This window comes from Monodelphis domestica, chromosome X, assembly GCF_027887165.1.
Source record: "Monodelphis domestica isolate mMonDom1 chromosome X, mMonDom1.pri, whole genome shotgun sequence".
NCBI classification, from domain to species: Eukaryota; Metazoa; Chordata; class Mammalia; order Didelphimorphia; family Didelphidae; genus Monodelphis; species Monodelphis domestica.
In genome coordinates this window covers 51,290,571-51,317,430 of record NC_077235.1, presented here as the reverse complement: position 1 = coordinate 51,317,430, position 26,860 = coordinate 51,290,571, and the positions used below count along the sequence as shown (strand labels likewise).

Sequence of the window (26,860 nt, the reverse complement as noted above, 5' to 3'; positions counted from 1 at the left end):
TCTCATTCCCCTCTCTGCCTGTCTCTGCTTCTCTAACATTCTCTGCCTCTCTGTCTGTCTGTCTCTGCTTCTCTCTGTCTGTCTTGACTCTCTCTTTCTGTCTCTACCTCTCTGTCACTGCTTCTCTCTGTCTCTACTTATCCCTCTCTCTGTCTCTGCTTCTCTCTGTCTCTCAGTCTGTCTCTGCTTCTCTCTCTGTCTCTGACTTTGTCTCTGCTTTTCACTCTCTGTCTCTGCATCTCTCTCTGTCTCTGCCTCTCTCTTTCTGTCTGTCTGTCTCTGCCTCTCTGTCTTTCTCTCTGTCACTTTCCCTCTCTCTGCTTCTCTCTCTGTCTCTCCTTCCATCTCTCTCTGTCTCTGCATCTCTCTCTGTCTCTGCCACCCTCTCTGTCTGTCTCTGTTTCACTCTCTGTCTCTGCCCTCCCCCCTCTTTGATTCTCTCTGATCTACCTCTCTGTCTGTCTCTGCTTCTCTCTCTTTGTCTCCGCCTCTCTCTCTCTCTCTCTCTCTCTCTCTCTCTCTCTCTCTCTCTCTCTCTCTCTCTCATTATTTCTCTCTCTTTCTTTGCTTCTCTCTCTGTCTCTGCCTCTCTCTCTCTGCCCCCCTCTCTGTCGTCTCTGCTTCTTTCTCTCTGTCTGTCTCTGCCTCTCTGGCTATCTCTGTGTGTCTCTGCTTTTCTGTCTGTCTCTACCTCTCTCTCTCTCTCTCTCTCTCTCTCTCTCTCTCTCTCTCTCTCTCTGTCTCTGCTTATCTCTCTCTGTCTCTGACTTTCTGTCTCTGCTTCTCTCTCTCTCTCTCTGTCTCTCTCTTTCTCTGTCTGTCTCTGCCTCTCTCTCTCTCTCTGCTTCTCTTTCTCTCTCTGCTTCTCTCTGTGCCTCTAGATCTCTCTGTCTCTGCCCCCCTCTCTGTCTGTCTCTGCTTCTTTCTTTCTGTCTGTCTCTGCCTCTCTCTCTGTCTCTACCTCTCTGTCTCTCTCTGTCTGTCTCTCCCTCTCTGTCTCTGCTTCTCTATCTGTCTCTCTGTCGGTCTCTCCTTCTCTCTCTGTCTCGGCTTCTCTCTCTTTGTCTCTGCCTCTCTCTCTCTCATCCATTATCTCTGTCTCTGCCTCTCTCTCTTTTTTTGCTTCTCTTTCTGTCTCTGCCTCTCGAACTCTCTCTGCCCCCCCTCTTGTCTCTGCTTCTTTCTCTCTGTCCATCTCTGCCTCTCTCGCCATCTCTGTCTGTCTCTGCCTCTCTGACTCTCTCTCCCTCTTTGTCTCTATCTCTGCTTCTGTGCCCCCCCTCTCTGTTCATCTCTCTCTGCGTCTCTCTGACACTCCTTCTATCTCTCTCTGTCTCTGCTTCTCTCTCTGTTTCTGTCTCTGTCTCTGCTTCTGTCTGCCTCTGCTTCTCTTTCTCTGTCTCAGCCTCTCTCTGTCTCTGCTTCTCTCTCTGTCTCTGCTTCTCTCTCTCTGCCTCTAGATCTCTCTCTGTCTCCGCCCCCTTCTCTGTCTGTTTCTGCTTCTTTCTCTCTGTCTGTCTCTGCCTCTCTCTCTGTCTCTGTCTCTCTGTCTGTCTCTACTTCTCTGTCTGTCTCTCCCTCTCTGTCTCTGCTTCTCTCTGTCTGTCTATGGTTCTCTTTCTGTCTCTGCTTCTCTCTGTCTGTCTCTGCTTCTTTCACTCTGTCTGTCTCTGCTTCTCTCTCTATGTCTCTACTTCTTTCTGTCTTTGCTTCTCTCTCTGCCTATCGAACTCTCTCTGCCCCTCTCTGTGTCTCTGCTTCTTTCTCTCTGTCCGACTCTGCCTCTCTCTCTATCTCTGTCTGTCTCTGCCTCTCTCCCTGTCTCTCCCTCTAGCTCTCTCTCTGTGCTGCTTCTCTCTCTCTCTCTGTCTCTGCTTCTCTCTCTCTCTCTCTCTGTCTCTGCTTCTCTCTCTGTCTGCGCTTCTCTCTCTGTCTGCCTCTGTTTCTCTCTCAGTCTCAGCCTCTCTTTGTCTGTCTCTCCTTATCTCTCTGTCTCTGCCCCCTCTCTGTCCATCTCTGCCTCTCTCACTCTCTCTGTCTCTGTCTCTGCTTCTCTCTCTGTCTCTGCTTCTCCCACTCTGTCTCTGCTTCTCTCTCTCTGCTCATCTCTCTCTGTCTCTGCCTCTCTGTCTGTCTCTCACTGCTTCTCTCTCTTTCAGTCTTTGCTTCTGTCTCTCTTTCTCTCCTTATCTGTCTCTGCTTCTATCTCTCTGTCTGTCTCTGCTTCTCCCTCTCTGTCTCTGCATCTCTCTGCCTCTCTATTTCTCTCTGTCTCTACCTCTCTGTCTGTCTCTGCTTCTCTCTCTCTGTCTCTCTGTCTGTCTCTGCTTCTCTCTCTCTGTCTCTCTGTCTTTCTGTCTGTCTCTGTCTGTCTTTCTGTATCTCTCTGTCTGTCTCTGCTCATCTCTGTCTGTCTCTGCTTTTCCCTCCCTGTCTCTACTTCAATCTCTGCCTCTTGATCTCCCTGTCTCTGTGTCCCTCTCTGTCTGTCTGTTTGTCTCTGCTTGACTCTCTCTGTCTGTCTCTGCTTCTATCTTTGTCTCTGCCTCTCTCTCTGCTTATCTCTCTATCTCTGCCTCTCTCTGTCTCTGCTTCTCCCTCTCCTTCTCTGCTTCTCTCTCTGCCTCACGAACTCTCTGTCTCTGCCTCTCTCCCTCTTTGTCTGTCTGTCTCTGCTTTTCTCTCTATGTCTGTACCTCTCTCTCTCTCTCTCTCTCTCTCTCTCTCTCTCTCTCTCTCTCTCTCTCTCTGTATCTCCTTCTATCTCTCTGTATCTCTACCTCTCTCTTTCTTACTCTGTCTCTCACTGCTTGTCTCTCTCTTTCTGTCTCTTCTTCTTTCTCTCTGTCAATCTCTGCTCCTCCCTCTCTGTCTCTGTATCTCTCTGCCTCTTTATCTCTCTCTGCCTCTACCTCTCTCTGTCTCTCTCTCTGTCTCTGCTTCTCTCTGTATCTGTCTCTCTTTATCTCTCTGTCTGTGCTACCCCCTCTCTATCTCTCTCTGTCTGTGCTCCTCTCTATATCTCTCTCTCTCTCTCTGTCTCTGCTTCTCTCTCTATCTATCTCTCCTTATCTCTCTGTCTCTTCTCCCTCTCTCTGTCTCTGCTTCTCTCTGTCTATACTTCTCTCTAGGTGTGTCTCTGCTTCACTCTCTCTGTCTCCCTATCTGTCTCTGATTGTCTCTGCCTCTCTCTCTCTTCTTCTCTCTTTCTCTGCCTCTCTCTTTCTGTCTCTCTCTGTCTCTTCTTCTCTCTCTGCCTCTGGATCTCCCTTTGTCTCTGCCCACCTCTCTGTCTGTCTCTGCTTCGTTCTCCCTGTCTATCTCTGTCTCTGTCTCTGCCTCTCTCTCTCTGTCTCTGCATCTCTGTCTGTCTCTGCTTCTCTGCCTGACTCTGTCTCTCTCTGTCTCTCTGTCTCTCTGTCTCTCTCTCTCTCTCTCTCTCTCTCTGTCTCTCTCTGCATTTGTCTGTCTCTGTCTCAGCCTCTCTTTCTCTGTCTCTGTCTCTCTCTGTCTGTCTCAGCTTCTCCCTCTCTGTCTCTGCATCTCTCTGTGTCTCTGTCTGTCTGTCTGTCTCTGCTTCGCTCTCTGCCTCTTGATCTCTCTCTGTCTCTACCTCTCTGTCTGTCTCTGCTTCTCTGTCTGTCTCAGCCTCTCTTTCTCTGTCTCTGCTTCTCTCTCTCTGTCTGTCTCTGCTTTTCTCTTTGTCTCTGCCTCTCTCTCTGCTTATCTCTCTCTATCTCTGCCTCTCTGTCTCTGCTTCTCCCTCTCTGTCTCTGCATCTCTCTGTCTCTACCTCTCTGTCTCTCTCTGCTTCTCTGTCTGTCTTTGCTTCTCTCTCTGTGTCTCAGCCTCTCTTTCTCTGTCTCTGCTTCTCTCTGTCTTTCTGTCTGTCTCTGTGTCTGTCTCTGCTTCTCTCTGTCTGTCTGTCTCTCCTTATCTCTGTCTGTCTCTGTTTCTTTCTCTGCCTCTTGATCTCCCTCTGTCTCTGTGTCCCTCTCTGTGTCTGTGTGTCTCTGTCTCTCTCTGCTTGTCTCTCTCTGTCTGTCTCTGTATCTCTCTTTGTCTCTGCCTCTCTATCTCTGCCTCTGTCTCTGCTTCTCTCTCTCTGTCACTGCTTCTCTGTCTGTCTCTGCTTCTCCCTCTCTGTCTCTGCATCTCTCTCCCTCTCTATCTCTGTCTCTACCTCTCTGTCTGTCTCAGCCTCTCTTTCTCTGTCTCTGCTTCTCTCTCTCTGTCTCTCTGTCTTTCTGTCTGTCTGTCTGTCTGTGTCTGTCTCTGCTTCTCTGTCTGTCTGTCTCTCCTTATCTCTGTCTGTCTCTGCTCATCTCCCTCTGTCTCTGCTTCCCTCTCTGTCTGTCTTTCTGTCTGTCTGTCCCTCTGTCTCTCTCTGCTTGTCTCTCTCTCTGTCTCTGCTTCTCTCTTTGTCTCTGACTCTCTCTCTCTGCTTATCTCTCTCTGTCTCTACCTCTCTGTCTGTCTTTCTGTCTGTCTCTGTCTATGCTTCTCTCTGTCAGTCTGTCTCTCCTTATCTCTCTGTCTGTCTCTGCTCATCTCTGTCTTTCTCTGCTCATCTCTGCTCATCTCTCTGTCTCTGCTTCTGCCTCTCTGTCTCTGCTTTTCTCTCTGCCACTTGATCTCCCTCTGTTTCTGAATCCATTTCTGTCTGTCTTTCTGTCTGTCTGTCTCTCTCTGCTTGTCTCTCTCTAGGTCTGTCTCTGTTTCTCTCTTTGTCTCTGCCTCTCTGTCTCTGCTTATCTCTCTCTATCTCTCCCTCTCTTTGTCTCTGTTTCTCTTTCTGCCTCTTGAAATCTCTGTCTCTGCTTCTTTCTCTCTCTCACTCTGTCTGTCTCTCTCTTTATGTCTCTGCTTCTCTCTGTCTCTCCTTATCTCTGTCTCTTCTTCTTTCTCTCTGTCTATCTCTGCTTCTCCCTCTCTGTCTCTGCATCTCTCTGCCTATCTCTCTACGTCTCCACCTCTCTCTGTGTCTGTCTCTGCTTCATTCTGTCTCCCTATCTCTCTCTGATTGTCTCTGCCTCTCTCTCTTTCTTCTTCTTCTCTCTCTCTCTCTACCTCTGTCTGTCTTTCTGTCTGTCTCTGTCTATGCTTCTCTCGGTCAGTCAGTCTCTCCTTATCTCTCTATCTGTCTGCTTTTCTCTCTCTCTGCTTCTCTCTTTCCGTCTCACCCTTTCTTTCTCTGTCTCAGCTTCTCCCTCTCTGTCTCTGTATCTCTCTGCATCTCTATCTCTCTGTCTGTTTGTCTCTGCTTTGCCCTCTGCCTCTTGATCTCTCTCTGTCTCTTCCCTCCTCTCTGTCTGTCTCTGCTTCTTTCTCTCTGGCTGTCTCTGTCTCTCTCCCTCTGTCTGTATCTCCTTCTATATCTCTGTCTCTACCTCTCCCTTTCTCTGTCTGTCTGTCTCTTCTTCTATCTCTCTGTCTGTCTCTGTTTCTACCTCTCTCTGTCTCTCCTTCTCTCTCTCTGTCTTTCTATATGTCTCTGTCTGTGTCTGTCTCTGCTTCTCTCTGTCTGTCTCTGCTTCTCTCTGTCTGTCTCTGCTTCTCCCTCTCTGTCTCTACTTCTCTCTCTGCCTCTTGATCTCCCTCTGTCTCTGTGTCCCTCTCTGTCTGTCTGTCTGTCTGTCTGTCTGTCTGTCTGTCTCTGTCTCTCTCTGGTTGTCTCTTTCTGTCTGTCTCTACCTCTCTGTCTGTCTCTTTCTGTCTGTCTCTGCTTCTCTCTTTGTCTCTGCATATCTCTCCCTCTCTATCTCTGTCTCTACCTCTCTGTCTGTCTCAGCCTCTCTCTCTCTCTCTCTCTCTGCTTCTCTCTCTCTCTCTGCTTCTCTCTCTCTCTCTCTCTCTCTTTCTCTCTCTCTCTCTCTGTCTGTCTCTGTCTGTGTCTGTCTCTGCCTCTCTCTGTCTGTCTCTCTCTGCTTCTCTCTCTGTCTGTCTCTGCTTCTCCCTCTCTGTCTCTACTTCTCTCTCTGCCTCTTGATCTCCCTCTGTCTCTGTGTCCCTCTCTGTCTGTCTGTCTGTCTGTCTGTCTGTCTCTCTCTGTATCTCTCTGCTTCTCTATCTCTCTCTGTCTCTACTTCTCTGTCTGTCTCTGCTTCTCTGTCTGTCTCTGCTTCACTCTCTGTCTCTGCCTCTCTCTCTGCTTATCTGTATCTTTGCCTCTCTCTGTCTCTGCTTCGTTCTCTGCCTCTCAAAATCTGTCTCTGCATCACTCTGTCTCTGCTACTTTCTCTCTGTCTATCTCTGCCTCTCTCTCTTTCTCACTCTGTCTCTACCTCTCTCTCTGTCTCTTCTTCTCCCTCTCTGTCTCTGCATATCTCTCTCTCTCTATCTCTGTCTCTACCTCTCTGTCTGTCTCTACCTCTCTGTCTGTCTCTGCTCTGTCTGTCTTTGCTTCTCTCTCTGTGTCTCAGCCTCTCTTTCTCTGTCTCTGCTTCTCTCTGTCTGTCTCTCCTTATCTCTCTGTCTCTGCTCATCTCTCTGTCTCTGCTTCTCCCTCTCTGTCTCTGCTTCGCTCTCTGCCTCTTGATCTCCCTGTCTCTCTGTCCCTCTCTGTCTGTCTGTCTGTCTGTCTATCTGTCTCTGTCTCTCTCTGTTTGTCTCTTTCTGTCTGTCTCTATTTCTCTCTTTGTCTCTGCCTCTCTCTCTCTGCTTATCTCTCTCTATCTCTGCCTCTCTCTGTCTCTGCTTCTCCCTCTCTGTCTCTGCATCTCTCTCCCTCTCTATCTCTGTCTCTACGTCTCTGTCTGTCTCAGCCTCTCTTTCTCTGTCTCTGCTTCTCTCTCTGTCTTTCTGTCTGTGTCTGTCTCTCTCTGCTTCTCTCTCTTTCTGTCTTTGCTTCTCTCTCTCTTTCTCTCCTTATCTCTCTGTCTCTTCTATCTCTCTGTCTGTCTCTGCCTCTCTCTCTGTCTCTGCATCTCTTTGTCTTTGACTCCGTCTCTCTGCTTATCTCTCTATCTCTGCCTCTGTCTCTGCATCTCTCTGCCTCTCTATCTCTCTCTGTCTTTCTGTCTTTGCTTCTCTCTCTCTTTCTCTCCTTATCTCTCTGTCTCTTCTTCTATCTCTCTGTCCGTCTCTGCCTCTCTCTCTCTCTCACTCTCTCTCTCTGTCTCTCTCTGTCTCTCTCTGTCTCTGTCTCTCTGTCTCTCTCTCTCTCACTCTCTCTCTCTCTCTGTCTCTGCTTGTCGCTCTATATCTCTGATTGTCTGTGCCTCTCTCTCTGTCTCTTTGTCTCTCTTCTGTCTGTCTCTCTTTCTCTCTCTGTCTCTGCATTTGTCTGTCTCTGCTTCTCTCTCTCTGTCTCTGTCTCTCTCTCTGTCTCTCTATATCTCTGATTGTCTCTGCCTCTCTCTCTCTCTCTGCCTCTCTCTCTCTGTCTCTGCATCTCTTTGTCTTTGACTCCGTCTCTCTGCTTATCTCTCTATCTCTGCCTCTCTGTCTCTGCTTCTCCCTCTCTGTCTCTGCATCTCTCTGCCTCTCTATCTCTCTCTGTCTTTCTGTCTTTGCTTCTCTCTCTCTTTCTCTCCTTATCTCTCTGTCTCTTCTTCTATCTCTCTGTCCGTCTCTGCCTCTCTCTCTCTCTCTCTCTCTCTCTCTCTCTCTCTGCTTGTCGCTCTATATCTCTGATTGTCTCTGCCTCTCTCTCTCTCTCTTTGTCTCTCTTCTGTCTGTCTCTCTTTCTCTCTCTGTCTCTGCATTTGTCTGTCTCTGCTTCTCTCTCTCTGTCTCTGTCTCTCTCTCTGTCTCTCTATATCTCTGATTGTCTCTGCCTCTCTCTCTTTCTGTCTCTTTGTCTCTCTGTCTGTCTCTGCTCTGTCTGTCTCTGCCTCTCTCTCTTTCTGTCTCTACCTCTCTGTCTGTCTCTGCTCTGTCTGTCTCTGCTTCTCTCTGTGTCTCAGCCTCTCTTTCTCTGTCTCTGCTTCTCTCTGTCTGTCTCTCCTTATCTCTCTGTCTCTGCTCATCTCTCTGTCTCTGCTTCTCCCTCTCTATCTCTGCTTCACTCTCTGCCTCTTGATCTCCCTGTCTCTCTGTCCCTCTCTGTCTGTCTGTCTGTCTGTCTATCTGTCTCTGTCTCTCTCTGTTTGTCTCTTTCTGTCTGTCTCTATTTCTCTCTTTGTCTCTGCCTCTCTCTCTCTGCTTATCTCTCTCTATCTCTGCCTCTCTCTGTCTCAGCCTCTTTCACTGTCTCTGCATTTCTCTCTCTGTCTCTGTGTCTGTCTCTGCTTCTCCCTCTCTGTCTCTGCTTCTCTCTCTGCCTCTTGATCTCCCTCTGTCTCTGTGTCCCTCTCTGTCTGTCTGTCTGTCTGTCTATCTGTCTCTTTCTGTCTGTCTCTGGTTCTCTCTTTGACTCTGCCTCTCTCTCTCTTCTTATTTCTCTCTATCTCTGCCTCTCTCTGTCTCTGCTTCTCCCTCTCTGTCTCTGCATCTCTCTGCCTCTCTATCTCTCTCTGTCTTTCTGTCTTTGCTTCTCTCTCTTTCTCTCCTTCTCTCTCTCTCTTCTTCTATCTCTCTGTCCGTCTCTGCCTCTCTCTCTCTCTCACTTTCTCTCTCTCTCTCTCTCTCTCTCTCTCTCTCTCTCTCTCTCTCTCTCTCTCTCTCTCTCTCTCTGTCTCTCTGTCTCTCTCTCTGTCTCTCTCTCTCACTCTCTCTCTCTGTCTCTGCTTGTCGCTCTATATCTCTGATTGTCTCTGCCTCTCTCTCTGTCTCTTTGTCTCTCTTCTGTCTGTCTGTCTCTCTCTGTCTCTGCATTTGTCTGTCTCTGCTTCTCTCTCTCTGTCTCTCTCTCTGTCTCTCTATATCTCTGATTGTCTCTGCCTCTCTCGCTTTCTGTCTCTTTGTATCTCTGTCTGTCTCTACCTCTCTGTCTGTCTCTGCTCTGTCTGTCTTTGCTTCTCTCTCTGTGTCTCAGCCTCTCTTTCTCTGTCTCTGCTTCTCTCTGTCTGTCTGTCTCTCCTTATCTCTCTGTCTGTCTCTGCTTCTCCCTCTCTGTCTCTGCTTCGCTCTCTGCCTCTTGATCTCCCTGTCTCTGTGTCCCTCTCTGTCTGTCTGTCTGTCTGTCTGTCTATCTGTCTCTTTCTGTCTGTCTCTGGTTCTCTCTTTGACTCTGCCTCTCTCTCTCTGCTTATCTCTCTCTATCTCTGCCTCTCTGTCTCTGCATCTCTCTCCCTCCCTATCTCTGTCTCTACGTCTCTGTCTGTCTCAGCCTCTCTTTCTCTGTCTCTGCTTCTCTCTCTCTCTGTCTTTCTGTCTGTCTCAGTCTGTGTCTGCCGCTGTCTCTCTCTGCTTCTCTCTTTCTGTCTTTGCTTCTCTCTCTTTCTCTCCTTATCTCTCTGTCTCTTCTTCTATCTCTCTGTCTCTCTCTGTCTGTCTCTCTCTCTCTGCCTTTCTCTCTCTGTCTCTGCATCTCTCTACCTCTCTATCTCTCTCTGTCTCTACCTCTCTGTCTGCCCTGCTTCTCTGTCTGTCTCTGCTTCTCTCTCTCCGTCTTTCTGTCTGTCTCTGTCTCTGTCTGTCTCTGCTTCTCTCTGTCTTTCTGTCTCTCCTTATCTCTCTGTCTGTCTCTGCTCATCTCCCTCTGTCTCTGCATCCCTCTCTGTCTGTCTGTTTCTGTCTCTCTCTGCTTGTCTCTCTGTCTCTGCTTCTCTCTTTGTCTTTGACTCCACCTCTCTGCTTATCTCTCTATCTCTGCCTCTCTGTCTCTGCTTCTCTCTCTCTGTCTCTGCATCTCTCTGCCTCTCTATCTCTCTCTGTCTCTGCTTTTCTCTGTCTGTCTCTGCTTCTCTCTGTCTCTCTCTTTCTGTCTTTGCTTCTCTCTCTCTTTCCTTATTTCTCTGTCTCTTCTTCTATCTCTCTGTCTGTCTCTGCCTCTCTCTCTCTGTCTCTGCATCTCTCTGCCTCTCTGCCTCTCTCTGTCTCTGCTTCTCTCTCTGTGTCTCTGTCTTTCTGTCTCTCTCTGTCTCTCTCTGTCTCTGCTTCTCTCTTTGTCTCTGCCTCTCTCTCTGTCTCTGCCTGTCTCTCTGCTTATTTCTCTCTATCTCTCCCTCTCTCTGTCTCTGCTTCTCTCTCTGCCTCTCAAAATCTGTCTCTGCACCACTCTATCTCTGCTACTTTCTCTCTGTCTGTCTCTGCCTCTCTCTCTCTCTCTCTCTGTCTCTCTCTCTCTCTATCTCTGCTTGTCGCTCTATATCTCTGATTGTCTCTGCCTCTCTCTCTCTCTCTCTCTCTCTCTCTCTCTCTCTCTCTCTCTCTCTCTTTCTGTCTCTTTGTCTCTCTTTCTGTCTGTCTCTCTTTCTCTCTCTGTCTCTGCATTTGTCTGTCTCTGCTTCTCTCTCTCTGTCTCTGTCTCTCTATACCTCTGATTGTCTCTGCCTCTCTCTCTCTGTCTCTTTGTATCTCTGTCTGTCTGTCTGTCTCTGATTCTCTCTGTCTGTCTCTGCTTCTCTCTTTGTCTCTGCCTCTCTCTCTCTGCTTATCTCTCTATCTCTGCCTCTCTCTGTCTCTGCTTCTCCCTCTCTGTCTCTGCATCTCTCTGCTTCTCTATCTCTCTCTGTCACTACCTCTCTGTCTGTCTCTATCTCTGTTTCTCTCTGTCTGTCTGTCTGTCTCTCCTTATCTCTGTCTGTCTCTGCTTCTCCCTCTCTGTCTCTGCTTCTCTCTCTGCCTCTTGATCTCCCTCTGTCTCTGTGTCCCTCTCTGTCTGTCTGTCTGTCTGTCTGTCTGTCTGTCTATCTGTGTCTGTCTCTCTCTGTTTGTCTCTTTCTGTCTGTCTCTGCTTCTCTCTATCTCTGCCTCTCTCTGTCTCTGCATCTTTCTCCTTCTCTATCTCTGTCTCTACATCTCTGTCTGTCTCTGACTCTGTCTGTCTCTCTCTGCTTCTCTCTCTGTCTTTGCTTCTCTCTCTCTTTCTCTCCTTATCTCTCTCTCTTCTTCTATCTCTCTGTCTGTCTCTGCCTCTCTATCTCTCTCTGTCTCTACCTCTCTGTCTGTCTCTACCTCTCTGTGTGTCTCTGCTTCTCTGTCTGTCTCTGCCTCTCTCTCTCCATCTCTCTGTCTGTCTCTGCTCTTCTCCCTCTGTCTCTGCACCTCTCTCTCTGTCTCTGCCTCTCTCTCTCTGCTTATCTCTCTCTATCTCTGCCTCTCTCTGTCTCTGCATCTTTCTCCCTCTCTATCTCTGTCTCTACATCTCTGTCTGTCTCTGACTCTCTCTGTCTGTCTCTCTCTGCTTCTCTCTCTGTCTTTGCTTCTCTCTCTCTTTCTCTCCTTATCTCTCTCTCTTCTTCTATCTCTCTGTCTGTCTCTGCCTCTCTATCTCTCTCTGTCTCTACCTCTCTGTCTGTCTCTACCTCTCTGTGTGTCTCTGCTTCTCTGTCTGTCTCTGCCTCTCTCTCTCCATCTCTCTGTCTGTCTCTGCTCTTCTCCCTCTGTCTCTGCACCTCTCTCTCTGTCTCTGCTTCTCTCTTTGTCTCTGACTCCATCTCTCTGCTTATCTCTCTATCTCTGCCTCTCTGTCTCTGCTTCTCCCTCTCTGTCTCTGCTTCTCTCTGTCTGTCTCTCTCTTTCTGTCTCTGCTTCTCTCTGTCTCTTCTTCTTTCTCTCTGTCTCTCTGCTTCTCCCTCTCTGTCTCTGCATCTCTCTCTGTCTCTTCCTCTCTGTTTGTCTCTGCTTCTTTCTATCTGTCTGTCTCTGCCTCTCTCTCTCTGTCTTTCTGTCTGTCTGTCTGTCTCTGCTTCTCTCTGTCTGTCTGTCTCTCATTATCTCTCTGTCTGTCTCTGCTCATCTCCCTCTGTCTCTACATCCCTCTCTGTCTGTCTTTGTCTGTCTGTTTCTCTGTCTCTCTCTGTCTCTGCTTCTCTCGTTGTCTCTGACTCCGTCTCTCTGCTTATCTCTCTATCTCTGCCTCTCTGTCTCTGCTTCTCCCTCTCTGTCTCTGCCTCTCTCTGCCTCTCTATCTCTATCTCTACCTCTCTGTCTGTCTCTGCTTCTCTCTCTGTCTCTCTGTGTTTCTGTCTGTCTCTGTCTGTGTCTGTCTCTGCTTCTCTCTGTCTGTCTGTCTCTCCCTATCTCTCTGTCTGTCTCTGCTCATCTCTCTGTCTCTGCTTCTCCCTCTCTGTCTCTGCTTCTCTCTCTGTCTCTACCTCTCTGTTTGTCTCTGCTTCTTTCTATCTGTCTGTCTCTTCCTCTCTCACTCTCTCCCTCTTTGTCTCTGTCTGTCTCTGCCTCTCTCTCTCTCTGTCTTTCTGTCTGTCTGTCTGTGTCTGTCTCTGCTCATCTCCCTCTGTCTCTGCATCCCTCTCTGTCTGTCTTTCTGTCTGTCTGTCTTTCTGTCTGTCTGTTTCTCTGTCTCTCTCTGCTTATCTCTCTCTGTCTCTGCTTCTCTCGTTGTCTCTGACTCCGTCTCTCTGCTTATCTCTCTATCTCTGCCTCTCTGTCTCTGCTTCTCCCTCTCTGTCTCTGCATCTCTCTGCCTCTCTATCTCTACCTCTCTGTCTGTCTCTGCTTCTCTCTCTGTCCTTCTGTCTGTCTCTGTCTCTGCTTCTCCCTTTCTGTCTGTCTCTCCTTATCTCTCTCTGTCTCTGCTTCTCTCTCTGCCTCTTTATCTCCCTGTCTCTGGGTCCCTCTCTGTCTATATGTCTTTCTGTCTGTCTCTGTTTGTCTCTCTCTGTCTCTGCTTCTCTCTGTCTCTTCTTTCTCTCTGTCTATCTCTGCTTCTCCCTCTCTGTCTCTGCATCTCTGTCTCTCTGTTTGTCTCTGCTTCACTGTCTGTCTCTGCTTCTTTCTATCTGTCTCTGCTACTCCCTCTCTATCTCTCTCAGTCTCTGCCCCCCCCCCCTCTGTCTCTGCTTCTTTCTCTCTGGCAGTCTCTGTCTCTCTATCTCTGTCTGTCTCTGCCTCTCTCACTCTCTCACTCTTTGTCTCTGTCTGTCTCTGAATCTCTCTGCCTCTCTATCTCTCTCTGTCTCTACCTCTGTGTCTGTCTCTGCTTCTCTCTCTCTGTCTCTGTCTTTCTCTCTCTGTTTCTCTGTCTGTCTCTGCTTCTCTGTCTGTCTCTGCTTCTCCCTCTCTGTCTCTGCATCTCTCTGCCTCTCTATCTGTCTCTACCTCTGTCTGTCTCTGCTTCTCTGTCTGTCTCTGCCTCTCTCTCTCTCTCCGTCTTTCTGTCTGTCTCTGTCTGTGCTGTCTCTGCTTCTCTGTCTGTCTGTCTCTCCTTATCTCTGTCTGTCTCTGCTCATCTCCCTCTGTCTCTGCATCCCTCTCTGTCTGTCTTTCTGTCTGTCTGTTTCTCTCTGTCTCTCTCTGCTTGTCTCTCTCTGTCTCTGCTTCTCTCTTTGTCTCTGACTCTCTCTCTGCTTATCTCTCTATCTCTGCCTCTCTGTCTCTGCTTCTCCCTCTCTGTCTCTGCTTCTCTCTGCCTCTCTATCTCTATCTCAACCTCTCTGTCTGTCTCTGCTTCTCCCTCTCTGTCTCTGCTTCTCTCTCTGCCTCTTGATCTCCCTCTGTCTCTGAGTCCCACTCTGTCTGTCTTTCTGTCTGTCTGTCTCTGCTCCTCTCTTTGTCTCTGCCTCTCTCTTCTTATCTCTCTCTATCTCTGCCTCTCGCTGTCTTTGCTTCTCTCTCTGCCTATCGAAATCTGTCTCTGCACCACTCTGTCTGTCTCTGCTTCTTTCTCTCTGTCTCTCTCTGCCTCTCTCTCTTTCTCACTCTGTCTCTCTCTGCTTGTCTCTCTCTTTCTGTCTCTGCTTCTCTCTGTCTCCACCTCTCTCTCTGTCTCTCTCTCTGTCTGTCTCTGCTTCTTTCTCTCTATCTGTCTCTGCTACTCCCTCTCTATCTCTCTCAGTCTCTGCTCCCCCCTCTGTCTGTCTCTGCTTCTATCTCTCTGGCCTTCTCTGTCTCTCTATCTCTGTTTGTCTCTGCCTCTCTCATTCTCTCCCTCTTTGTCTCTGTCTGTCTCTGCCTCTCTCTCTCTGCTTATCGCTCTCTGTCTCTCTCTCTGTCTGTATCTCCTTCTATCTCTCTGTCTCTACCTCTCTCTTTCTCACTGTCTGTTTGTCTCTGCCTCTCTCTGTCTGTCTCTGCCTCTCTCTGCCTCTCTATCTCTACCTCTCTTTCTGTCTTTGCTTCTCTCTTTCTCTCCTTATCTCTCTGTCTCTTCTTCTATCTCTCTGTCTGTCTCTGCTTCTCCCTCTCTGTCTCTGCATCTCTCTGCCTCTCTATCTCTCTCTGTCTCTACCTCTCTGTCTATCTCTGCTTCTCTGTCTGTCTCTCCTTCTCCCTCTGTCTCTCTGTCTTTCTGTCTGTCTCTGTCTAGATCTGTCTCTGCTTATCTCTGTCTGTCTCTCCTTATCTCTCTGTCTGTCTCTGTTCATCTCTCTGTCTCTGCTTCTCCCTCTCTGTCTATACCTCTCTCTCTGCCTCTTGATCTCCCTCTGTCTCTGTGTCCCTCTCTCTCTGTCTGTCTCTGTCTCTCTCTGCTTGTCTCTCTCTTTCTGTCTCTGCTTCTCTCTGTCTCTCCTTATCTCTGTCTCTTCTTTCTCTCTGTCTATCTCCGCTTCTCCCTCTCTGTCTCTACCTCTCTCTCTCTCTGTCTGTCTCTGCTTCTCTGTCTGTCTCTGCTTCTCTCTGTCTCTCTGTCTGTCTTTCTCTCTTTATTTGTCTCTCTCTGTCTCTGATTCTGTCTTTCTCTATCTCTCTGTCTCTGCTTCTTTCTGTCTGTCTGTCTCTCCTTATCTCTCTGTCTCTTCTCTCTCTGCCTCTCGATCTCTCTCTCTTTGTCTCTCTCTGTGTCTCTGCTTCTCTGTCTGCCTCTGCTTCTCTCTCTCTGTCTCAGTCTGTCTTTCTCTGTCTCTGCTTCTCTCTCTGTCTCTCTGTCTTTCTGTCTCTGTCTGTCTCTCCTTCTCCCTGTCTGTCTGTCTCTCCTTTTCTCTCTGTCTCTGCATCTCTCTGCCTCTGTATCTCTCTCTGTCTCAGTCTGTCTCTGCTTCACGGTCTGTCTCTGCTTCTATCTCTCTGTCTGTCTCTGCTTCTCCCTCTCTGTCTCTACCTCTCTCTCTCTCTGTCTGTCTCTGCTTCTATCTCTCTGTCTGTCTCTGCTTCTCCCTCTCTGTCTCTACCTCTCTCTCTCTCTGTCTGTCTCTGCTTCTCTCTGTCTCTGCTTCTCTCTGACTGTCTCCCTCCCTCTCTCTCTCTGTCTCTCTGTCTCTGCCTCTCCAATCTCTCTCTCTTTTTCTCTCTCTGTGTCTCTGCTTCTCTTTCTGTCTCTACCTTTCTGTCTCTGCTTCTCTGTCTGTGCTTCTCTCTGTCTGTCTCTCTCTTTCTCTGTCTCTGCTTCTTTCTCTCTGTCTGTCTCTCCTTATCTCTCTGTCTCCTCTCTCTCTCTGCTTCTCTCTTTGTCTGTCTCTGATTCTCTGTCTGTCTGTCTGTCTTTCTGTCTTTGTCTCTCCTTCTCCCTGTCTGTTTGTCTCTATCTCTCTGTCTCTCTCTATGTCTGTCTCTGCTTCTCTGTATCTGATTCTGTCTCTTTCTCTGTCTCTGCTTCTCTGTCCTCTGTCTTTCTTTCTCTCTCTATCTGTCTCTGATTCTGTCTGTCTTTCCTTATCTCTGTCTCTGCTTCTCACTCTGTCTCTGCTTCTCTCTCTGTCTCTGTCTGTCTCTGCTTCTGTCTGCCTCTGCTTCTTTCTCTCTGTCTCTGTCTCTGTCTCTGCTTCTCTCTGTCTCTTTCTGTCTCTGTCTGTCTTTCCTTCTCCCTGTCTGTCTCTCCCTTTCTCTCTGTCTCTGCTTCTCCGTCTCTGTCTCTGCATCTGCCTGCCTCTGTATCTCTCTCTGTCTCAGTCTGTCTCTGCCTCACGGTCTGTCTTTGCTTGTATCTCTCTGTCTGTCTCTGCTTCTCTCTCTGTCTCTCTGTCAGTCTCTGCTTCTTTCTCTTTCTCTGCTTCCCTCTCTGTCTCTTTTCATCTCTTTGCCTGTCTCTGCTTCTCCCTCTCTGTCTCTGCTTCTCTCTCTGTCTCTGCATCTCTATCTCTCTGTCTGTCTGTCTCTACTTCACTCTCTCTGTCTCCCTATTTCTCTCTGATTGTCTCTCCCTCCCTCCCTCCCTCCCTCCCTCTCTCTCTCCAATCTCTTTGTCTCTCTCTGTCTCTGCTTCTCTTTCTGTCTCTACCTCTCTGTCTTTGTTTCTCTGTCTGTCTCTGCTTCTCTCTCTCTGTCTCTCTGTCTTTGTCTCTCTCTGTCTGTCTCTCCTTCTCTCTGCCTGTCTGTCTCTCCTTATCTCACTGTCTCTTCTCTTTCTCTATCTCCACCTCTCTCTCTCCTTCTCCCTGTCTGTATCTCCTTATCTTTCTGTCTCTGCCCCCCTCTCTGTCTCTGCTTCTCTCTGTTTCTGTTTCTCTGCCCCTCTCTCACTCTGTCTGCTTCTTTCTCTATCTCTCTCTGTCTGTCTCTGCTTCTCTCTGTCTCCCTCTCCCTCTCTCTGTCTCTGCTTCTCTCTCTCTGTCTGTCTCTCCTTATCTCACTGTCTCTTCTCTTTCTCTATCTCCGCCTCTCTCTCTCCTTCTCCCTGTCTGTATCTCCTTATCTCTCTGTCTCTGCCCCCCTCTCTGTCTCTGCTTCTCTGTTTCTGTTTCTCTGCCCCTCTCTCACTCTGTCTGCTTCTTTCTCTCTCTCTCTCTCTCTGTCTGTCTCTGCATCTGTCTGTCTCCCTCTCTCTTTCTCTGTCTCTGCTTCTCTCTCTCTGTCTGTCTCTCCTTATCTCTCTGTCTCTTCTCTCTCTTTCTCTCTGTTTCTCTCTCTATCTCTGCCTCTCTCGTTCTCTCTGTCTTTCTCTGCCTGCCTCTCTTTTTCTCTCTCTGTCTGTCTCTGCCTCTCTCTCTCTGTCTCTGCTTCTTTCTCTCTGTCTCTCTCCCCCTCCCCCCTCTCTCTCCTTCTCTCTCTCCCTTTGTCTCTCCCTCCCTCCCTCTCTCCCTCCCTCTCTCCCCCACTCCCCACTCCCACTCACCAACTCACCTTCACTGTTTCTGTTGTTTGTACCTGGGAATGTGAGCAAGTGAGGGATTTATTTGAATATTTTCTTGAGTATTTCTGGTAGCTCAATAAGGGATTTCGCACGAGAACTCTAAACTTGGGGTCCATTGATCTCTTGGGAGTCCATGAGCTTGACTGGGAAAAATGACACCTTTATTGTCACTAACCTCTAACTGAAATTTGGCATTTTCTTCAGTTATTTAAGCTCCGTCTTGAGAAGGGGTTCATAGGCTCACCAGGCTTGTTCTGAAGGCAGGGCCCATGACCCCAAAAGCTTCAGAATCTCTGGATTAGAATGTCAACTGAACTTAACAATAACAAATCCTCAAATAAATGGCCATTTCCATATACAAAATGGACCAGAAACCTGCAGGTCTTTCTAATAGACAGCTTGCTTTTCTTTTAAAATATATAGGATTAACTTGTAGCTTTCACAGCTGTCCTGCTTGGGTCAGAGTGCCATCCTGAAGACATTAGAAAGCTTTCTTTCCATTTGTTTCTTTAAAAAAACACCTCACCTTCCACCTTAGAATCCCTGTGTGTATTGGCTCCAAGGCAGAAGAGTAGTAAGGGCTAGGAAATGGGGGTTAAGGGATTGGCCCAGGGTCACACCACTAGTAAGTGTTTGAGCTCAGTTTTGAACCCAGAACCTCCTGTCTCTAGGTTTGGCTCTCAATCCACTGAGCTACCCAGTTGCCCCCTTCCCATTTCTTCTACGATCAACCCATTACTAATGATGGTCAAAACCAAAGAATATTTATCCCATGAAAAGTGACCTTCCTACATCCTACCATACATACATAAAGGAGGAAGCCTGCTTGTATTCCCTCAGGAGAAAAGTGCTCTTCCCTCCTTGAATCCCTCTTAGCCCTTTGGAAAGATTTGAGGAACTTACTGGTTCTGTTGGACATTCCGGGTTATTTCTGGGCATGGAAATAACCCTACTAGATTGTCAGCTCCTTGGAGGCTGGGACAAGGTACTGGTGTCATTATATCTCACACAGAACATAGTAATAAAACTTAATAAACCTCTGTCAAATATAGGGCTGTTCCAAAGAATATGTAGTACAAAATGGGGCACTTAGAATCTCCTACCATAATTCCAAAGAAATACTTCCCCTTTCTTAGAAAGTTACTTTCTGAGGCGAGAGGGCAGTAGAGTGGTTTCTGCCCTGTGATGTCATCTGTGTGGGGTGTGTTAAGTGACTTGTCCAGAGGCACACATTTAGTATGCGTTAGAGTTGGCCTCTAGGGCTTCCTGGCTCCAAGACTGGCCTTCTATCCATTATACCAGGCTGCCTATTTATATAGCTTAACAGAAAATTATAGCAGCATGGAATTAGTGGCTCCCAGACCCTGGCTGCTCCTCTACCAATGAAAATTATATTATAATCCTTAAAGTTGCTCTAAAAACTTTTCTAAAAGGCGTTTCTCTAAAGGTCACTCTGAGCCCAAGAAAGATTTTCCTCTAATAAATCCATACCTTTTCTGAGCACACGCCATACCACCCACTCACATCTGAAACAAGCAACTCTCCGCCAAAACCAACCCCTTCCCCCCAAAAAAGGTCAGAGGAAGGGCTGGCTCTAGGGTGAAAAATTCTTTTCTCATCAAATAAGCAAACAGCCCCATTCTGATCAGAGCTACTTCACGGTGGCTAAGCTGAAGCTGTAGAATCAACAGAGAGACGGGCCTTGGCACCATTTAGTGGCCGGCCCCTGCAGGGATGCCACCAGGAACCCAGAATATTGAGAGTCACTCTTTGGAGAGAGCTCCAGGCCCTGACTTTACTTGAGAATGGGAAAGGCTGGTTTCCAGCCAGTCACTAGTCTCTGGGCCTCAGATTCTTCTTAGGAAAACATGGGGGCTGAGTTCTAGAATGCCCTAAGGTCACTTCCAGCTCTGGATCTCGGACCCAGCACCAGTACTCACAACCCGGTTCCTTACATAGTAAAGAAAACATAAATACCTGCCATGAAGATTTGAAGGTTTTAGGCATTTTCCTCCCTTCTGTCCAGGGCTTCATCAGCTGCAGGCCATTTACTTAGGAGCACAATACCCGCCCAAGCCCCCTCCCCCTTTGGTGTGTCCTTGTGCAGTGATTCAGAAGGGCTAAATAAGGATGAGGATATTCCTCCAGATTGGTAAACAAGGAATTCTGGGATAGGCTAAGAATGAGGTTGACCCTGGAAAAGGATGGGAGGAGGAGCCTTCTTGGTCACATGGGAATCTGAGGGATCTGGGGGGAGAAGGCACAGATATGTTCTCTAGGTATGGTTCTTCCCCCACCCCCCCGATCCCCAGCTTTTTTTTTTACTGGGTAGCTTTAAAAGTCTATTTTGTCCTGTGACTTTTCCAGATTTTCAAATGCTTATGCTACTCTATTCTCCAGTCTTACTTCATCCCCCCTGGAGTTGAACTATGTCATGCAAGTCTCTGCTCACTAAATCTCTTCCCATCACTCTCCTTCTTCCATTTCTTTTTGTCTCCCTTCTTTCTCTCCTTTCCCAGCTCACTCTCTCTTTCTATCCCTTCTTTTCTTCTTTGCCTCCTTTCTCTCTTTTTCCTTGCTTCTTCTTTCCCCTCTCCCCTCCCATTATTCTTTCCCTTTCTCCCTCTCTGCTCCTTAATCCTTCTTCCTCTTTCTCCCCTCTCTCCATGTTTTCCCCTCCCCTCCTCTATCCCAGTTCCTTTCTCCCTTTTATATTCTCTCCATCTTCTCCCTCTCCTTCATCTTCCTTATATTTCTTTCTCTCTCTCCATTCTCCTCTCTTCTTCTTTTCACTCTTCCCCCTCACCCACTTTCCTCCTCTCTGTTTCTACCTTTCTTTCCACCTACTCTTTCCCTCATCTCCTTTCCCCACTCCTTTTTCTCACTCTTTCCACCTATCATCCTCTTTTCCCTTCCCCCCCTCTTTCCTTCATCTTCCTCTCTTCTCACTCTTTCTCCTTTCCTTGTTCCCCTCTCCTACTTTTTCACTCTTCTCCCTCCTACCTTCTCTTTCCTCTTCTCTATCCCTTCTACTCTCTCCCTTTCTCTTTCCTCTCTTTCCTTCTCTCTTCTCTTCTGCTCCCCTCTCCCCAGTCTATGTTTCTTTCTCTCAGGAGTAATGTCTTATCTTCTTAGACGAATCTTTACTACAGGCTAAAGGAGAGAAGAAAAGATTGGTAAATAAAGGCTCTGCATATGACTGTTTGAGCTCCAACATTTCTAAAGTTGGGTGGCTTAATATGACTATGACTTGACCCTGATGGAGTGAGGACTTGTAACTAGATCTTTAAAGAATCCAGGTCAACTTTGGAGAGGGCTATTTTAATTCTAACTTAGCTATTAAGTTCTCTGTAGATTTATGTAAGTCACAGTTGTGGTGACATTATGCCAGAGACTGAGATTAAAAGCAACACATTTACAGTAAAAATCTCAATGATGGTAAACCTCAATTACAGCAAACCTCAGCTAATGAGCATGCTTACTGAATGGGAGTAGGTATGTGGAGTTCCGATTAATTTCATTTTCTGAATAGCTGAGAGTTGCCAAAAAAACATTTCGGTCTCAACTCTTGTGGTTGAAGATTATTCCGAAATGTCAAAGTCCGCTTTCCTGCCTTAGTGAGTAGACTCTCCTAAGGAGAAACAACCGAAGATTTTTCAGGTCTTCAAGTTATTTATGTTACTAAGTACTAGTATCATCAAATCATAGATGATGAAACCAAGGAGGTACCCTGGTTTCCTACTGGTGACTTGCCCAAAGTCACAAATAGGATCCTAGATCTAGAGCTGGAAGGGTCCTTAGAGGCCATCTAGTCTAACTCCCTCATTTTACAAAGAAGGAAACTGAGTCCCACGAAGGGGAAGGGGCTTGCCCAAGCTCAACCAGATATGAAGTAGCATAGCTAGGACTGAAACCCTAGGTCTGCAGCTCCAAATCCAGGGTTTTTGCCAATGTGCCTTGGCTATCTCCTAGAAGAAGCCCAGAAGACTGGGCTAAATATGGCCCTGTGACTTTAGGACACATCCACAAAAGTCAGTATTGGGGCTAACTTCCTAATATGAGCTTGTTTTCTTTCCCTTTCTAATAAGTCAATAAATTAGGTTCTTGTTAATTGATTTAAGTGACTGTTTTTTTTAAACAAGGGAATTTTTCATCATCCTTCTATTCTTAAAACCTTAAGGTTGAATCATGTCACTTTGCATTTGGAATATATGGCTTTTGATTAAGATCTAAATAATTTTTTAAACCCTTACCTTCCGTCTTGGAGTCAATACTGTGTATTGGTTCCAAGGCAGAAGAGTGGTAAGGCCTAGGCAATGGGGGTCAAGTGACTCAATCCTCTGAGCCACCCAGCTGCCCCCAACTTCAAATATTTTAAGGCAAAAAATATCATGTTTCAAGATGAAGAGGTCACATGAAATGTTTCTAAATGAAAATGTAGTAGGACCACTGAAGAGCAAAAACATGAAACAAAACATGTAAAATTCACACAGAAGGTAAAGCATCCAAAATGCACCATTTGGAGAATGGCCAATGGCATTTTACTGGAGAATACTATGGGGCATAGTAAAATTGGCAAACATGAACAAATCCTGAGTTAAATCATAAAAAACTCCCTACCCCCAGCCCCCTTTCCCTCTCCTTCCCTCTCTCCCAGTGTGGTCTAGCAAGTTCATAAGGATGTCAGAGATGGAAAATGTTTGGTTTGGTGTGGAGGGGAGTAAGGGAGTTGAGATGGAATAGAATTTCAACTGAGTGAATAAAACTAATGTTTTCCACTTCATTGTTCCTTGAATCCATTCCTTTCTCTATAGTCAAATGTGCTGTTTCTCCCCACCCCACCCCCAAATACAGTTTCTTGAGAGGCAACATGGTGCAGCAGAGACAGTCAGGAATACTAGTCGAATACCATAGGCACGTCACTTGGCTTTCCTGGGCCTCAGCTTCCTCATTTGCAAAATGAATGGGTGGGACCAGGGAGACTCTGAGGTCCCTCCTCACTCTAAATCTATGATCCTGTAAACCACTTTATCTCCCTTGTCCTACGTTTCCTCATTTTTAAAACGAGGGGGTTGGATTATATAGTTTCTGAGGACCCTCTCAGTTCTAGGATCTGATGTGTGATCTTGGGTAAGTCTCTTCCCCAATCTGGGCCTCAGGCTCCTCCTCTGTAAAATGAAGAGGTTTGTCTAGATGAGCACCAAGGTCCCTTCTAGTTCTGGATTTAAGATCCTATGGATCATCTTTCTCTCCCCGACCTCCAGTCTTGCTTCCCAATCCCATTCTATCCTTCAATTCAACAAACACTGATTTAAAAACAAACAGTGAACCAGGCACTGGGTTAGGTATACTAATCAATACTGTGTATTGGCTCCAAGGCAGAAGAGTGGTATGGGCTAGGCAATGGGGATCAAGTGACTTGCCCAGGGTCACACAGCTGGGAAGTGTCTGAGGCCAGATTGGAACTCAGGACTTCCCGTCTCTGGGCCTGGCTCTCAATCCACTGAGCCACCCAGCTGCCCCTCCTCCCCCCATAAGAGCTATTATTGAAAGAATTTTCTATGACACCATTTGCTGAGCTATTATAACTATTAAGAATTTCACTTGTTATACCTGTACTCCACCCCAAAAAAGTCATTTATCAAGACCATTTCTGGGGCTAATCAAAGAAAAGGAAATGTTCCCAAAGTGGCATCCTTCCTCTAGAGGGGGCACAGACAAAGAAGGGAGAGTGACACAGCTTAAAATCATTTGCATTGATAGGTAGAATAATGGCTTTGAAAAGGCTCTCCCGGGTTCCCCCTGGAAAGCTTGTTACCCAGTTCCTCACACAGAGGATAAACTCTGATACAAGGGCAGCCTTGCCTACACTCTTCTGATTGATGACTGCAGTACTAAGGATGAAACTCCCTTCCTCCCATTAGATTGGCAGCTCCTTGAAGGCAAGGATTGTCTTTTGCCTCTTTTTGTGTCCCCAGTGCTTAGCATGGTGCCTGGCCCATAGTAGGTGCTTACTCAGTGTTGTTTGATTGATTAAAAACGGAAAAACAGGAACCCTGCCTCTTGGAATGGATTTTTGCCAGTAGTTGAGACGTTGGGCTAATTGGATCTCTCTATTCGCTTAAGAATCCAATACAGAAAATCAACTCAGGGACAGAAACACTTGTTCCAAAGTGCAGTTCAGATGTTACCTCTTTCATGGTAACTGCCTCTTTAAATTACCTTGTATTGATCTATCTGGGTTGAATTCCCACCTCCCCACTCCATTCAATATAAGCTCTTTTAAAAAACCCTTAACTTCCATCTTGTAATCAATACTGTGTATTGGTTCCAAGGCAGAAGAGTAGCAAGGGCTAGGCAATGGGGGCCAAGTGACTTGTCCAGGGTCACACAGCTAGGAAGTATCTGAGGTCAGATTTGAACCCAGGACCTCCTATCTCTGGGCCTGGCTCTCAATTCACGGAGCCACCAAGCTATTCCCCCTTTCTTTTTAAAAATGTTCTTATATTCTATCTTAGAATCAATATTGTATATTGGTTCCAAGACAGAAGAGTGGTAAGGGCTAGCTAGGCAATGGGGTCAAGTGACTTGTCCAGGGTCACACAGCTGGGAAGTGTCTGAGACCACAGTTGAACTCAGGCCCTCCCATCTCTGGGCCTGGCTCTCAATCCACTGAGCCACCCAGCTGCCCTACTCCCCCCCTCCCCCAATATAAGCTCTTTAAGGACAGTGCCTGGCTTGTTTTTTTATTTCCTCTCTAGTGCCTAGCATAGGACTTTATACCCAGTAACAATGGCTAGATTTGACATAGTACTCTCAGCTTTACAAAGCACTTTGCATGTATTCTTTTTTATTAAAATAAAAATCTTTACCTTCCATCTTGGAATCAATACTGTGTATTAATTCTAAGGCAGAAGAGTGGTAAGGGCTAGGCAATGGGGGTTAAGTGACATGCCCAGGGTCACACAGCTGGGAAGTGTCTGAGGTCAGACTGGAACCCAGGACTTCCTGTCTCTAGGCCTGGCTCTCAATCCATTGATCCACCCAGCTGCCCCTACTTTGCATGTATTTTTAATGGTTCCTTGTAATACTTCTAAGTTAGCTACTATTATCCCTACATTTTACAGATTAGGAAACTGGGATACAGAGAATAAATGACTTGCCCAGGGTCACACAGCTAGTCCGTGTCAGAGGTTGGAATGTGACCCAGGATTCCTTGATTCCAAGTCCAGCACTCTAGCTCCTACACCAGGTGGCTTTTTACAGTAGGATGTTAATAAATGTTTGTTGACTTGCAGCTGAAAATGGGCCTTCGAAAATGCTGCCAAGTCAGGTGGTCATTTTGACCCCAGGCAGTCCAAGTGTGCCTGCCAGAATTTTCTCAGTCATGCCAGAAAATGCAGGCCCAGATTTAGAAAACTGAGTTCATTTCATGTAGGCATAGACTGTCAAAGCTAGATGGGCCTTAGAAGAGAGAACCTTTGTTAGAGCTGGGAGGTACTTTAAAGACAATCTGCCCGCCTCATTTTGCCAATGAGGAAACAGGTCCCATGTGGGCAGGTAGCGTGCCCAGACTGGGTCACCTAGCAGCTAGTAAGTAGCGTAGTCAGGAAGAAGACCTCAGTGTCCACATTTCTGGAGCTAAAGGACCTCACAAGAGCAGAAAGTTCCAACAGAAATAAACAATGTTCAAATCAGAAGAAAACACATATCATCTCCTAGAGGGCCTTCACTTCCTTTCATAGGGAAGATACCTCCTCATCAGCTAGTTCAAATTAGTAAGACATCCAAAGGTCTCTGAGTGAGATTCCACTTGGTTTGGCCAAAGCCATGGAAGCTCAACTCTGAGGCCCTTGTGCTCTAGTGCTGCTGGTCTTCCCAGGTCACTGAGACAATGAACAAAGGCTGCCCAGATCAGAGAAAATGAAGTACTCGGAATGGAGGAAACGATTGCTGACTCGAGGCCTACCTCCTATGTGTACTTAAGGGCAGATGAAAACAATTTGAATTGTTTAAGGTCACAGAGTAAAAGAATTTCCCCTGGTGCACTCCTGTACTTTCAAATCCACATGCATCTTTTGGGCAAACGTAACCCAGAGGGGGCTTGCCGCCACTGTGGAGTAAGCTAGCAAACCAAAAGCATACTCCACTGAAGCGGCAAAAGGTCTTGGATTTCCCAGTGGACCTCCTCCTGGTCAGGACTAGACCAGGGATGTGTCATCTGCCGCAACCTCTCCTGGTGAATAAACAAAGGGAGCCTTTTGACATTTCCAAACTTATGAACCGGTTCTGGCGGGGCTAGTGGCCTGGGAAGTAAATGCTCTCATTTTCCCCTATTTAAGAGCAGGGCCAGAGGGACCCCCGTCTTCTCAGTGCCTTTGAATTGGGAAACACATGATATTGCCAAAGAATTCCAGTAGACTGAGTCCTGGCCTTGGGGTCAAGAACACCTGAATGTGAACTCTTTTTCAGGCGTTTACTAGTTGCCTGACAACAAAGACCAAGTCATGAAGCTTCAATCAGCCTCAGTTTCTCATCTATAAAGTGGGGATCACAATATTATCTCCCTCATGGGGTTGTAATGAGAATCAAATCAAACATGAAAACACACAAACTTTTGCATTCTCTAGAAATGCTCGCTACTCCTATTGCCTCCATTCCCTAATTTGTGGCTCCAAAAGAATACGAGTCAACAATGTCTATTCTTATAATCAATCAAGTTCACTCTCCAAACAGGAAAAGACAATCTTTAATGATATCACAATAACGAGGCAGCAGTAGTAGCAGTAGTAATAACAAGGACTCACATTTATAGAGGGGTCTCAAGATCTTCAAGGACTATCTCATGGGAGTCCTTGACAACTTAGAATGTTCTTTCCCCACCATGATCATGTTAGGTAGACTGTGTAATGGTCATAGTCTCCCTCTCTCTATAGGGAAAACTGAGGCTCATTAAGGGCAAGATAATTTGCCCACAGTATCAGGATCACAGATTTAGAGCCGGATGGGCCCTTTAAGATCATTTAATCCAGTCTACTCATTTTACAGTAGAGGAACCTGGGGCTGAGAGAAGAGAAGGGATTTGTCTAGGGTAGGTAAAGGGCAGAGCTAGGATTCAGACCCAGGTTCCCTGACTCTACATCAGGCATTCCTTTCAACACAAGATGCTAGCACAATGCTATTAACATTATTATTAATTCATTAATTATTAACTTAAACCAGGCTTTTGGAATTCAAGTTCAGCAATCATTCTTCCATATCACTTCCTACCTCCTCATCTCCATCTTGGATCATAGATCTATAGTCAGAAGAGCCCCCAGCAGGCATCTAATCTAGTCTACCCCTCATTTTAGAAAGAAAGAAACTGAGCCCAGAGAGGTTAAATAACTTGCCCCAGGTTACATGGGTACTAAGTGCCAGAAACAAGATTTGAACTCAGATTCTGACTGTAACACAAGTGCTCTTTCTCTGTTATCATGTCTCTTTAACTAAATAACTGGACAGGGGGCAGCTGGGTAGCTCAGTGAATTGAGAGCTAGCCCTAGAGACGGGAGGTCCTAGGTTCAAATCTGGCCTCAGACACTTCCCAGCTGTGTGACCCTGGGCAAGTCACTTGACCCCCATTGCCTACCCTTACCACTCTTCTGCCTTGGAGCCAATACACAGTATTGACTCCAAGACGGAAGGTAAGGGTTCTAAAAAAAAAACTAAATAACTGGACAATTATACATAAGGCTTTAAAATCCCAATACAGAAACAGCAGCTTTAACAAAACGAGAGAGAGAAAAAACCAAATTCACCATAAATAGTATCCAATATACAAGTCAATTAGTTTAAATCTCAAGA

At 46.9% G+C, this 26,860-nt stretch overlaps 1 protein-coding gene across 26 annotated transcripts in view; it reads right to left on the bottom strand.

The window, feature by feature from the left end:
- Window positions 1-26,860, bottom strand: part of MBNL3 (muscleblind like splicing regulator 3) — a 227,480-nt gene that overhangs the window by 107,610 nt on the left and 93,010 nt on the right. The gene's annotated exons all lie outside the window — the stretch shown is intronic.